Genomic DNA, 12,875 nt, shown 5'->3' with positions numbered 1-12,875 from the left:
TCTATAGATGGTCCTCATGCTGTGAGCTCAGTGAGTCACGTTGCACCATATTGGCACCACAGCTCCTCACCGTCCTGGTTTCATTCTGTCGAACTATTGTATAATTTTAAACTGGAACAGCAGGGTGACCTCCAGCAACTAATTTAGGGAGGAAGAGAGATAAGAAAAGGGACGGGAGAGAGAGAATGAGCAAGAAGCGAAATAGCATAGTTGTCCTTGGGAGAAGACTCAATGGTATAATTATCTTTTAGTAGGTCACACGGCCCAAACTATAACCCACTAGGTACCGGTGCCTGTTGACTGCAGCTACCAAATGTTCTTCTTTGTTGGTGACATACAGCTTCAGTTGTCTTTGGAATGTGGGGGAGAAACATGACATAGCAGAGCACAAGGATGACGTTTTGTAATGACATGCATATTTCACATGTAAAGATTGAAATGAGTCCATAGTTTGAGGAATAAGTGCATCTTTAAGTCACACAACAGTAAGAAGTCATTGCAATGGTGGATTTTTACTGCCGAAATCTGATTTGTCAATTCAACCGGTCCCCTCCTTACATCTTTGTGCTCGAGAAGCCTTTTGTCACTGTTTTTATGGATTCCTTGATATACTGCGGTTGATTTATAAAATTAATTTACTATAGATTTTCTAGGTGAGCCTGTGCTGAACAAATAGGCAGCTAGAAGTGACAACAAAGAGAATCTCTTACATTTCAAGTTTTATCAATAGATAAAGTATATCACTGACAATTTCAACTAACTTTTCACTGAGACCGATTAGAAGTGAAGCTCGTCTGCATTTGCAAAGAAAGACTTCCATGCCCGGCCAAATTTAAAAGAGGACTTGCTATCAGAGCATTGTCAGAGGTGTTGGTGATAAGGAGAAGAAACCAACAGGGGTAAAATAAAAGGCAAATAAAACATTTAAGATGAACTATACTTTTTAAAACAGGGTTCAGCTCTAAAGTAATCTAGCCTGTGGATATCTTTGGAGTACAGTAAACTTTAACAACGGGGCTGCAACTGTATAAGCTATAAGAGGAACAGCAGTGTTGATCGTGAATTGTGCTTCTTCTCAGACACTCTATTTAAGGTCAGCACAGAGACCCCCACCTTCACCCAGATTGGAGTCATGCGATTCAGATTTAAGGGCTGGGAATATCAGTCACATTGTGCTGGGCGCGGGGGGGGGGGGGGCTAATAGAGATCATGTCCACCCGGCTGTGAAGCTACAGTGACACCAACTTTACCAAACCCAAGCCCCTCCAGCTCCACCCTGGTCACTGCACACACTAATGATGACCCCACCCACACAGGTCCCGTCTATAGTGAGCAGACAGAGAGGGGGTTTAGCTCAAACTGCTGCAATCTGCAGAAAGCACTGTGCTGGACCTACTCTGGCAGCCAGTGGCAGCCTTATATCCTGCACTCAGCTCTTTCTCTTTGTCATGGCGGATTGTGGATGAGCTCTCTGCTGGGGTGTGGGTCTGTTAGCAGAGGTGGGGTCTGGGGCCGGGGGCGTAAACAGGTTGTGTGTGTGTGCGCTATAACACATACCCACAGCTCAAATTACAGATTGGGGTCTTTCTTTTACCTTTAGCATGCCTGTACAATGTCTGGACTGTGACCTTGAAAAAGTAAAATGTAAATGCACCTGAACTTGAGTTTGTCCACTTTTAAATAGGAGAGTTTGTACCGGACGGACATAAGTCAATGTAAAGTTTTTAATTTGTATTGTTCAGATGATAATGACAACTATACGAGACTTTTTTGTACAACAATTAGACAATTAGATAAATAAAAAAATGTCAGATATGAATTCAAATCAGTATCACTGAAGAGTAAATGAGGTAAACATAAGATTAAAGTGATGTTAATATGTAAAAGAAAGTCGTTCAACCAAAATATATCCTGATACATGTTGGTTCCAGTGACTAACTGAAATATACAGCTGAGTATTCTCAGCATAGCAATGAAATGTGTTTGCTTATGCTGAACTACAATAGCAAAAATAGCTTTCTTCCACCGTTTCAGTGTTTTTAATGTTTGTATTTAAAAAACTATATCTGGGTTATGTCATATGTGTGTGTATGTGGGAGGGTCACGTCATCAATGACAGAGAGTTGAAAGTCGCATGCACATAGTATGTGATGTTTCTACAAATTCCACTTAATCATTTACAAGAACAGAACTGGTAATTGTTTTCAACAATAGGGTGACATTAGTGTAATTAAGCTCTCCAAGTTAGCCGACTGAATGTAGAAGAAAAGACTTGTTAGTCTACTTGCATCTGACAGTGTAACCGAGTAAACAATGTCAAAAATCTTTGAAAAGTATTGTTTAACCTTAACATAATCAGGGTTGTTTCTCCTAGAGCAGTTATTCCTCTTTAGAAATACTGTGGTCACAGTTTCACACATTCACATTCACATAACAACCACAATCTGATCAGTTGGCCATTGAGCAGCATTGCTGGGACAGATGATAGTTAATGTTGTTGCTCAACAGCCCTTCATTTTATTTGAGTTTATGTTATCAAGCTTAGACAATAGGAATTATCTCAGAAATCTGGCTGATGAGGATTAAAAATCAACAGTGTTATCTTTGCAGTGCAAGGTCCCCTTTTGCTCCGTCCCTCACCGTAGTTCAACTGTCCATCAATCTAACCGAAATAAGTCTGTTGACTCAGGTGCTGAGTGAAATACACATTTTTGAGCATGTGACACATTTGTTGATAGTGCAAATCAATAGCAACCATTGATGCTATAGCTGCATTTTGATAGATCCTGCCCACTCAGAAAGCTTCAACTACAATAATACACTCGCAGCAAAAATGCTAAATGCTGGAATGCCACTAACAACACAGCAGAGCTTTTTCACTACCACGAACTGCTTATAATGAGTAGCATGCTATTTTTTAAACTGCTCAGACCTCTCTATGAGACCCATCATCCCATAAAGCCGTGCGCCACTACCACTTTGTTGGTTCAGCATCTCCCATGCTCACAGATACACACCCAATGGAGAGACAGACACAGTGCAGACAGTGCAGACAGCGAACACAAAGATACAAACATCATTTAGGTGTTGGGGGGGGGCCTTCCTTAGGGCCTGTCTACAGACCACCAGCATGAATGAGTCCCTCTGGATCTTTTCTAACTCCACTGCAGGAACCATCGAATCACTGCAGAAAAGTACTAGAGAGAAAAGCACAGCGGAAAACACTGGTCTTGAGGGTCTCCAAGCATGAGGATCTTCCAGGGCTTTATGAATAACCCAGATCTTGGTGACTTGCTTGATGTCACACAAAGCAGGTGCTGCATAGTATCTCAGGAATAATTTAGTGCAACAGCAGCTCCCAGAGATAAAATGCTAAAACGAATGGAGGACAACCTGAAAAAAAAGACACCAAGATTGTGGTGTTCGTCGGGTTTTTGATTTCTAGAAAATAATTTGTGACTCAATAAAAAAAGCGCTGATGTGGGGGAGGTGATTTAAAATATTCATGTAACGTAATCCTGCAGTATGATGTATAAATATATCAGAATATACACCATGTAAATGTATAAACTACCAAGGAAAATGTATGATTTCACTGACGTCATCCTATATTGATTCCCCTTTTTTTTTTTTTTTTCATATATCGTCACCAGTTACAAAAGAGATAGCTGGAGAATGTGAAGCTTTGACAGCCAGTGAGATGCTCAAATCGGCTGCAACCCCGTGTAGATGATGCATTCAATGTATGCTGGTATTCCCCATGCTTGAATTTGTAGAATTCCCTCATTAAATTATAATGAACCAGATTGCAAGCAAAAACCTGTCTGGAGATACAGAACTGAATGGTGTGTGGATGTTTCAGTTTTTAGCACCAGGGACAGCACCAGAGAAGGGGGCCAGAGCAGCATCTTCTCCTCTCAGTGATGTGCAGTTATTGTTGAGAGAATACCGAAAAATGTGCTTCTCATGCGACTGTGAAGGGTCAGCACCCACCCACACACCCACACCCCCCCATACGCACACACCCCTAACCACCACCACCACCACTTTTTCTTTCTTCTCCCTGTTGAACGGGAGCACAGGGAACCGGCAGTGAGTGAGATTAGACGGCCCTTCTGATGCTCGGCCGCGGGGGAAGAAGAAGAAGAAGCTGCTGCGGATATCCGTCTCATACCTGCCTCAAAACGGGCTCTTTTCATCGCTTATTTTTTTGTTCTTCCCCCGCTAACCGTTTTGTGTAAAAGCGAGATATAAATATATAAAAAAAAAGAGCCTCTTTTCGTTTCGTAACGTGCTGCACCGGTAGCAGCGCGGAGGAAAATATATTTTTTCTCCCCGAGGATGCGGATTTAAAGGAAAGACGTTATCCGTGTTTACCTGGATCTTCTTTTTTTAACCGTTTCAAATTAGCTTAATTCGCACGCGTTGGTAGCGGAGGAAGATATTTGTTGAAATATCGCGCACAGTGACGCGTTAGTTATCACATCGACAGCCTCTGTAACAGAAGACACAAATAAGGGGTAAGCGTGATTTTTTTGTGTCTTTATTATGTCCCACTACCAGTAGGCTGACCCACTAATAACAAAGCTCGTGGGAGAGGGTGATATCCAGGTGACTGCTGTTAGCTCGCCACTGCTAGCAGCTGTCCAAGTCAACAGACAACGGACCTTATTGTATCGCAGACCATTTATGAAACTCTGAAAGAGATCGTGGTTCAAATGAACTCACGTATAATTGTGGTTTGTTAGCCGGCTGCTTGAGACGTCTATCTGTCTGCAGCGCCTCACGTTGGTTAATGGGAACCGTATCCTCTGCATGTCTGTCTCCTCTTGCCTTTGTTTGAGCTGGTGTCAAACGCAGCCACATTGTATCTGCGTGTTTCTGCACAACCAGCCTGTGGATCTCTGGTTCAACATCTTGCAACTAAACCAACCGAGCATCGTTGCCTGCCCGCTAGCCAGGTTAGAGTGTGTGTTTCATCGACATGTGTGTGTGTGTGTGTGTGTGAGTGTGTGTGGTGCTGGCATCTTGTAAAGCTGCTGTGTGTTTGCTCTCGACATTGTGGGCTGTGTGGCTGTTATGATAGGACTGAGATGTGTGCTGCGTGCCTGCCTGGCCTAGACTGTGAGTCATTCATCGCAGGGATGCATCAGCTAAACGTGTGTTTTAAAAAAAAAAGAAAAAAAAAAAGAAGGTTGTTTTGCGAGCAAAATAGCATTGAAAACAAAGTCCAGTGAAGAAGTTGTTTTGAAAGGTGTAAGGTGTCGTTGCACGACGATAACCTCCTTATGTTTGTAGATATTGCGATCTGATATTTTGCCGGCTACCACGTGTAGAAGAACCATGTTTTATAGCCCAAATACATCAGCCCATTGAAGAAAAACATGGGCGACGGGCGTGCATAGCAATGGCATTTAAATGAAAGCATCATGATGATGAGCCCGTTTCAAAATGTATGTTTTTAAATGTACATTAGATGGCAGGTATCGCCCATGAGTGAGATTAGCCTAGTTATTGGAGATAAGGGGTTGTATTCAAAGTATGGCTTATTTCTGTAATTGATTTTTGGAAATATATAGGAGCAATAAGAAAAAGAGAGCTAAAACATTATTACATTAGGGAGTAGAGGGATAACACTGAAAGCCCCTCCTCCATGCAAAGCGTTGACCAACTCCTACCAGTCAAACAGGTCTACATTGATGACGTTTAACTGCTCTTCTGGGCTAGATCACCAAAGAGTGGGTCAGGAACTGGTAAGAGCTTTGGCTGTTTTGTTAAGCTAAACATGTGGCCTCTCCATTACAGGAGGGCCATTACTGTCAGTGGTTCTTAATACAATATACATCAGGTTTTCAGCCCACTTTATATTCAGTGACTGATTTACACATTGATTGGAAGCTGAATGCAATACATCGCAGTGATCTAGAGGCTGGGATAGAAAGCCCGGGGTTCATTCTGTCACATTTTATACATTTAAAGTGCCTCCTCTTTGCCTTTAAGGCCAGGCAACTGGATTATATGGAAGACTAGATTTGACAAAATGATATCAGCTAAATTGATTTTTAAAAATAGATACATGCCTAACTTAAGTAGACAACTAAATAAGCATTATTTAATAATTTAAGCAATTAGGTTATCATTATTTCATGTTTACCCATGTCTATTGCTTTCATTTATTTGTTTCTATACATACTTAATGACTCCTGTGTCGCAATTTCCCTCTTGGATCTTTGTATTTTCTATGTAGGGTTTACCTAATGTCTCTTTAACATTTATTTTATTGTTATTTAGCAGAGAGGTATGCAGATACCGAAGCAGCACTGTGATAAGAAGTAGCATGTCTCCTGGGATTTGAACTATGTGGTGATATTCCGTCCTGGTCATCATAAACACATTGCTACATCTTTAGAGACTTTATCACTTTTATGTAGTTTAGACTGAATTTGTTTTTTTAAATCCCCAATATTGTCGCAGCATTGATATGGAGGCATATGGAGAGTTTTTGTTAAATTTCTCAGTGTCACCCACTCAAACTGCTTGACACATTCTTTGTAGTAGATATAAATAATACAAATAATTCACAGATCAGCCATATTGAATTATGTAACTATAAACTTTAAATTCTAATAATAAAGGAATACAAAGCTAATATATGTGGTAACTCTTGAGACAACAAATTAAGAATCCATTAATCGAATAGATTTGTTGCATTGACACAGAATTCCCCACAGAGAAGCCAGCCCTGGTTTCTTTAAGCTTGGAATGGTACCACCAGAGGGAGACACGATGACTTCCCCCTCCCTGTTCACGCTGTTGAAATGATGCTCATGGAGCTTTGTCTGCAGGCAGCATTAGGTGTATGGTTGAAGCAGGCCACAAACAGTATGTTCAATAATTTATGAAGTCCCTTAGGAGCTGTGGCTGAAATCTAGCCGCAGGGGCCTGCTGTGATATTACTAAACACCAAATGGAAACTATCGTTGTGTAATTGTGCATCAAAACAAACAGTGTATCAGCCATTGTGCAGTTATTGTGCTTCTTTGTCTCTTTTGTGGCTTACCCAGAAACCTTTACATTTTTATGGACAATCTGCCACACATGAAACCGAAGCTGCCTGTGAGGAGTAACACAAATATATTTCATTGTATTTGATAAACTTGCAGAAAATATCTGCAGATTTATCAAATATGCATTGTTGCAGCTTTAGAAGAAGAGCACTCATTTGCAGGATGTGAGTTGCTGTGATAGAAATTCTCTCTCGGTTATATAATTAGGAAACACTTATTGATCCAGTCAGCGCTGCATAGTGTTCCCAGGAAGAACATGCACCTAAACAAACTAGATAAATGCACCAACAACCTTTTATTAGCCTGTATATAGTGCGTTTGTTGATAATCTTGCCTCAAAAAATCCTACTCGGATCATACCGTGTTATTGTGTTGATGGCCACAGGCTGAAATGCCGATATGCCCTTTTTGATGTAGAGACAGCCGGGTTGTGTTGCTAGACGCATGAGATATGGTTGTTAGTGGCTGGCTAGATGAACAGCATTCAACAATGGAATGGGGCTGTGGATGTGGGCCCCCCATAGTGCTGATTCTCAAAATCCCTCTTGAACAAGCTTCTTTTTTTTTTTTTTTCAGTTCCTGCCATTCACACTTTCATTGTGCTGCAGTGAAGCATATCACTAGACCAGCGTAGGCCTCGTGTAGCTAGTGCTGCTTTCTGATGTGCAGTTAGTCATTTCATCATTCTCGTGTTTCAGATCCATGGAGCACAGTGGGAAGTTTAGTATTGCTCGTTATTTTCATTTATCTAAGCTTTCACATGTGGTTGGGTCAAGTGTAAGCCCCCTGAAAGCCAGGCTTTTGGCATGTGTGTCCTGTGTTGTCCTGCACTTGTTGAGGGTTAGGAAATATTCTAAGTTGGATCAATTCAGATTTGTCATAATGAGACTAATAAGGTTGATAGTCTGGAGATACATTTGAGTTTTTACTCACCAGACCATACCAGTTTATTTTCAGAATTTTAAAAAGTAGGTCATCAGCATGAATATTACAGCATCTTTAAAACAAGGCTATCTCAGCAAAATGATCCCCATAAAAATGTAACTTATTTTAACTGAGGCCAAATACACTGAAGATCTGTCCTGAACAACTGTGTCATCTCATTAGCATGCACTCAGGATAGCTGTGTCATCAATATAAATGTGCAAATTATCTTGCATCTATTAACCAAACGGCAGCCAACGAGTAAAGAAGATCAGAAGTTATTTTAGTGCTTTAATCAGAAACCGTTTATTGCCAATGTATGTTGCACGTACAAGGAATTTGTCATTTTCACTCCATAGAAAGGGCAGTCCAGTCATCTCTATTTTTAATATGTCCGAAAAGTAAAGAGGGAGAATGAATAAGGCCATTACACACAACCATCTGGAAAGCTTGCTGGGTTTTCAAATGTTATTTACAGTGTGGCACCTCATGTACTATTAAAGCTAATTGCATTATGCTCCCAATTAATAAATCCACCTTTTTTTATGGAAGGACTTTTTGTTTTACGTTCAGTGCCTCTCGCGTGGACAGACTTTTCATGCATATGCAGAAATTCTGAGCAGTTGTTGCACCTCTGCCTCACAGGGTCACAAAATGTTGCACGCAGGAATCTTAAAATGTAATATCTCGGTGCCAGTTCAGTAGAGAGCTATGCCAAGAAATTCTATCATTTTGACATGGGGCAGTATTTCACTATTTGGATACCAATAAAAGGTTTGCAATGAACTACTACTTAACACAAGGAATACCATCTGTGTTTAGGGTTCAGTTTGTCAATCTAATCTTTTGGGAGAGAGTAAATGAAGACTCTCACGTCCCTGTTCAGTTTAGTTTTAGTGCACCCAACAGCCTTTGTCAGCAGATAGCAGCATCGGCTTGTTTCTGAGAGAAAAGTATATATGATGTTGGTTTAGTGGCCTTGCCTGGTGTTGGCTAACATTGTTCCAAAGCAGCCACTCTGAGAAGGCGGACTACAGATGTATTGGAAGACATTTTTTGTTAATCCGATGCATATTGCACCTTTTTTTTTAAGGTCTAGGAAGAAAAGGGAAGCAAAACCAAAAATATATACCAGCTCTGACACAAAGGTTAAGAAACCTCCCACACATGCACGTAGACTGTTGATGTTGGGCCGTCAGGATCTGTTGGGATCAACAGACGGTTAGAAAGAGCCTTTGGATCAACCATGCATCAGCATCACCACACACACACACACACACACACACACACACTAGCTAGACCTGTAGGCATGCTGACAGTGCATACGCTTGCACTCGGTCTCGTGTGTTTTAAAATGGCAAGAATCAATCCAGGGTGGATTAGCCTGATCCGCATGAATATTTCATTCACTGATGTTTTTAATTTGGTTTTCTGGCAGCCATCGAGATTGAGGCTGCCACTCTGACTTCCAGCCAAATGTTCTTCAAAGCACAGGCTAAGCTCAGGACTCATTCAGCAGCAGAGGCAAGACGGGAGCAGCAACCACTACAACTTTAGCCTTGGTTTCTCCATGCTTTGGCATCAAACTATGATATTGATACATATAAAACATGCTATTATACACAAGCTAATGCTTTAGGTGGGCCAGAATTGCCACAATGAGAAGAAGGCTATAAAGATGTAGCCTATCAGGTGTATTTCAACTTCCCAGTAAAGCAATGATGCATATATTTAAACTCCTGAGATGCATATTGTTTGTATCAGTGGAATTATTACAGATCATTCCTCAGGATTGTCTACTCGGGCCTCTCATTGACAAAGATTAGCAAGTGCTGCTTGGATATGAGGTGTAGGACGGAGATTGTTTACAAGTCAGGCGCTGCTTCTTTGTCCATGGCGTATAGCTAAAGGACATAGTAGTACCTCGGGGTGATGTCATGGTAGGTCCTGCTTTTCTCAGTCCTCGAAGCCTCAACATATTTTGATTTAAATTGTCCAAGATTATCAGGATATGTACGACAAAAGAGTGAATTTGCCACAAATGTTGTATTCTACTTGATTGTCTTGTTATTATGTACCGTTGTGCAGAACTGGTGCCCAAAACCAAAGTGACATCTCTATGTCCATGTGTGGAAGGCGTGCTTCCAGCTTGAGTATTTGTATATCAATGTGATGCTACAGGTCAACAAAGGACCTCTGCTGTCCTATTCAGCAGGGCATTCAGGCCGGGATCAGCGGCCCGTGGAGGGGCCTCTGATGCATATGCGCCTCTGGCTGCCTCGTCTCTGCAAACAGGAAAGGCTCGCCACGGCTGGCCTCAACTCTCTGCTGACTCCTCCATTGTATGGGGCCAGTTTGGCGGAGCGGGCTTTGTGCGATAAATTTGGGGATCTGCCCCCCCCATGCTCGTCTGAGTATGACAGGCCAGGCAACACAGAGGTGCCACCTCAGCTTGAACTCAACTGAAATTTGTTTACGTGAACACGATGTGTTTTCAGTAATATTTAAAAAACATACTAGTTTTGTTTTTTTGTGAGTTTTATGAAAAGGCTGATGGCTCCTTTGTTTCATTACAGGGTGTGGCGGTGTGTGTGTGTGTGTGTGTGTGTGTGTGTGTCTACTCTATTCCCCCGGTGCCGCTGTGGCAGTGTGGCTTGCTAATTGTGCACAGGCCTAATTCCCCGCGGGTGACTCTATTCCTCTTTTTTCCGCTCACTCTGATCAACGGGTGCAGTGACAAATAGACCAGCTGGGCAGAGGGAAGCAGCTCTGGTGAGGAGGAGGAGGGATGGCGGAGACAGAAAGAGGCGGCGGCGCTGCCCGTCGCCCTGCTTTCTTCACCGGTGTCACTCTGCTGTGTGCGATACTCTGATGTGTGTCTGCTCAGCCACAGGCTGGGGTTTCGCCTCGAGGCATTCCTCAGTGCCCCAATTTCACTCTTCCCTTTTTCAGAAGCACTATTCTTCCAAACAGTCACTTGCGGTACATGTCCCGCTTTCCCATTTTGACTTTGGAGAAAGCATGCTGTCATGTTTTGAAAAGGTTAGACTCCATGCATGCCATGCCTCGTTACCAAGCTTGAGGGTCTGTGTCGACTCCACTAAGCTTTTGTTGTGTTTACACAGCCCTGCAATGTAGCCCAGCTATTACAGTAATAGGCTGATTGTAACAGCAGGACTTATTTCTTTTGCATTAGGTTTTGTTGATTGCACTCATGTTTGGAGAGTAATGCATATTGACATATGAAGGATATGTGACAGATCTAAATCTTTCACTACATTAATGTCTATCTTTTGGCATGTATTTGTGGATTAGACCTTGAGGGGATTTTCTTCCATAGAACCTCTTTATGCCCCCCTTTTGTGACACATCTGTCTCACTGCCTGCCTGCCTGTCTTTTTTTGTTTTCCTGATAAGAGCATTAATGGTGGAGGTTGCGGTGCAGTAGCTTTGGGGCTAACATCTGATTTCTCTACTTAAAGGTTTGTGCATGGAGAACATTTGACTCAGAAGGCTCCTTTGTGCCTTTACAGCTTTGCAAACCAAGGTTTTTTTAGTTTCAAAGTTATTTTCTGTCTCTGATTTGTTTCTCTCTGCGAGGCAACTGCACTTCACCCCGGCTAGCATGCTTGTAGGTGTTGAACTGGCCCGTTTTGTGTGCTGAATACTGATTCGCACATGCTGAGTGGGTGGATTTGCGTGCGTGCGTGCGTGTGTGTGCGCGTGTGTGCGTGTGTGTGTGTGTGTGTGTGTGTGTGTGTGTGTGTGTGTGTGTGTGTGTGTGTGTGTGTGTGTGTGTGTGTGTGTGTGTGTGTGTGTGTGTGTGTTTCTCTCTCTCATCTTTTTGGCACACATACAGCTTTGTTTTTCAATGTTTATTTATATTCATAACTATGGCGGCAAACAATGATTCACTTTATTAAATTACAGATTTTTTTTTCTACTATTATTGAATTAATTGCCTTGGTAAAAGCAAAAGGCATTTCATACTTTCATATTTCAAAAATATAAAAAAATCCAAAGTGCCTCACAGACATTTTAGCTTAGAAAAGTCTAAATGATTTTGTGAATTTGTAGGCTTTTGACAAGAAACGACTATTGGTATATAGTTAAACCCTAAAAGCTTAACGAGAAAATTGCATCACTCCGCGTTACATCTTGCTGATTATAACATATAACTAAGGTTTTGAATGCAGGACTTTTACTTGTTGTGGATTGTTTCATCAGTATGGTATTAGTACTTTTAATGCAGAGAAGGATCTGAATCATTTTTTGTCCACTAATTACTTGTCAGTGATTTTAAGTTTGGGAACTCACTTGGCAAACAGTTAATAAACAACCGGCTCTCACCCCGTATCTCGGATCGGCGGTTGGCGTAGGGAGTAGACCGGCTCTTTGGTTGGTTCTCGAGTTCTTTGTTTTTCTGTAGAAGGTTATTCAGAAGACTGTCTGTAGAGGATCAACTCTCTCGTTGACTGGAGAGGTGGTGCAGCAAGGACTACAAACCATCATGGCGTCTAGTAAAAGACTACAAAACCCAAAGTATCAGTCATAACAAAGGTTGATGCTGAACCATTTAAGCTGATGGTTAGTGAGGGAAAGTAAGAGAGAAACAATGACTGAGGTGTACAGAGAGAAACCTGTTTTTAAACTTGAGGATCTCTTTAAATTAATTTCTGTCATGTTTTCATATCAATGAGTAAAGTGGAGACAACAGCAGTAGTCAGAATGACCCTTTGCGTTCTCCAATAAACTACATTCATTTTCCAATCATTTCTACTATTGTGAAGAATCACCAGGACCTGAGGTCAATGTCTCAAAGATAGATTATGTTGTTAGCCAGTCGTCTTGGTCTAGAGACAATATTCAGGTCAGCTCAGCTTG

General features: G+C 41.7%; 1 protein-coding gene across 4 annotated transcripts in view; it reads left to right on the top strand.

The window, feature by feature from the left end:
- Positions 1 to 4,033: 4,033 nt before the first annotated feature.
- sptbn2 (spectrin, beta, non-erythrocytic 2) overlaps positions 4,034 to 12,875 on the top strand; it is a 47,618-nt gene continuing 38,776 nt past the window's right edge. For 3 of the 4 annotated variants that reach the window (XM_031856950.1, XM_031856948.1, XM_031856947.1), the window contains exon 1: positions 4,035 to 4,520. The gene's annotated coding sequence lies outside the window, so the exon portion shown is untranslated. Of the gene's footprint in view, positions 4,521 to 12,875 lie in introns of all 4 variants that reach the window. The other variant, XM_031856952.1, reaches the window with a different exon arrangement.

Source organism: Anarrhichthys ocellatus, unplaced genomic scaffold, assembly GCF_004355925.1.
Source record: "Anarrhichthys ocellatus isolate YVR2014 unplaced genomic scaffold, GSC_Weel_1.0 scaffold18, whole genome shotgun sequence".
Lineage (NCBI taxonomy): Eukaryota > Metazoa > Chordata > Actinopteri > Perciformes > Anarhichadidae > Anarrhichthys > Anarrhichthys ocellatus.
The sequence above is the reverse complement of the archived record's forward strand: the minus strand, read 5'-3'. Positions and strand labels throughout refer to the sequence as shown.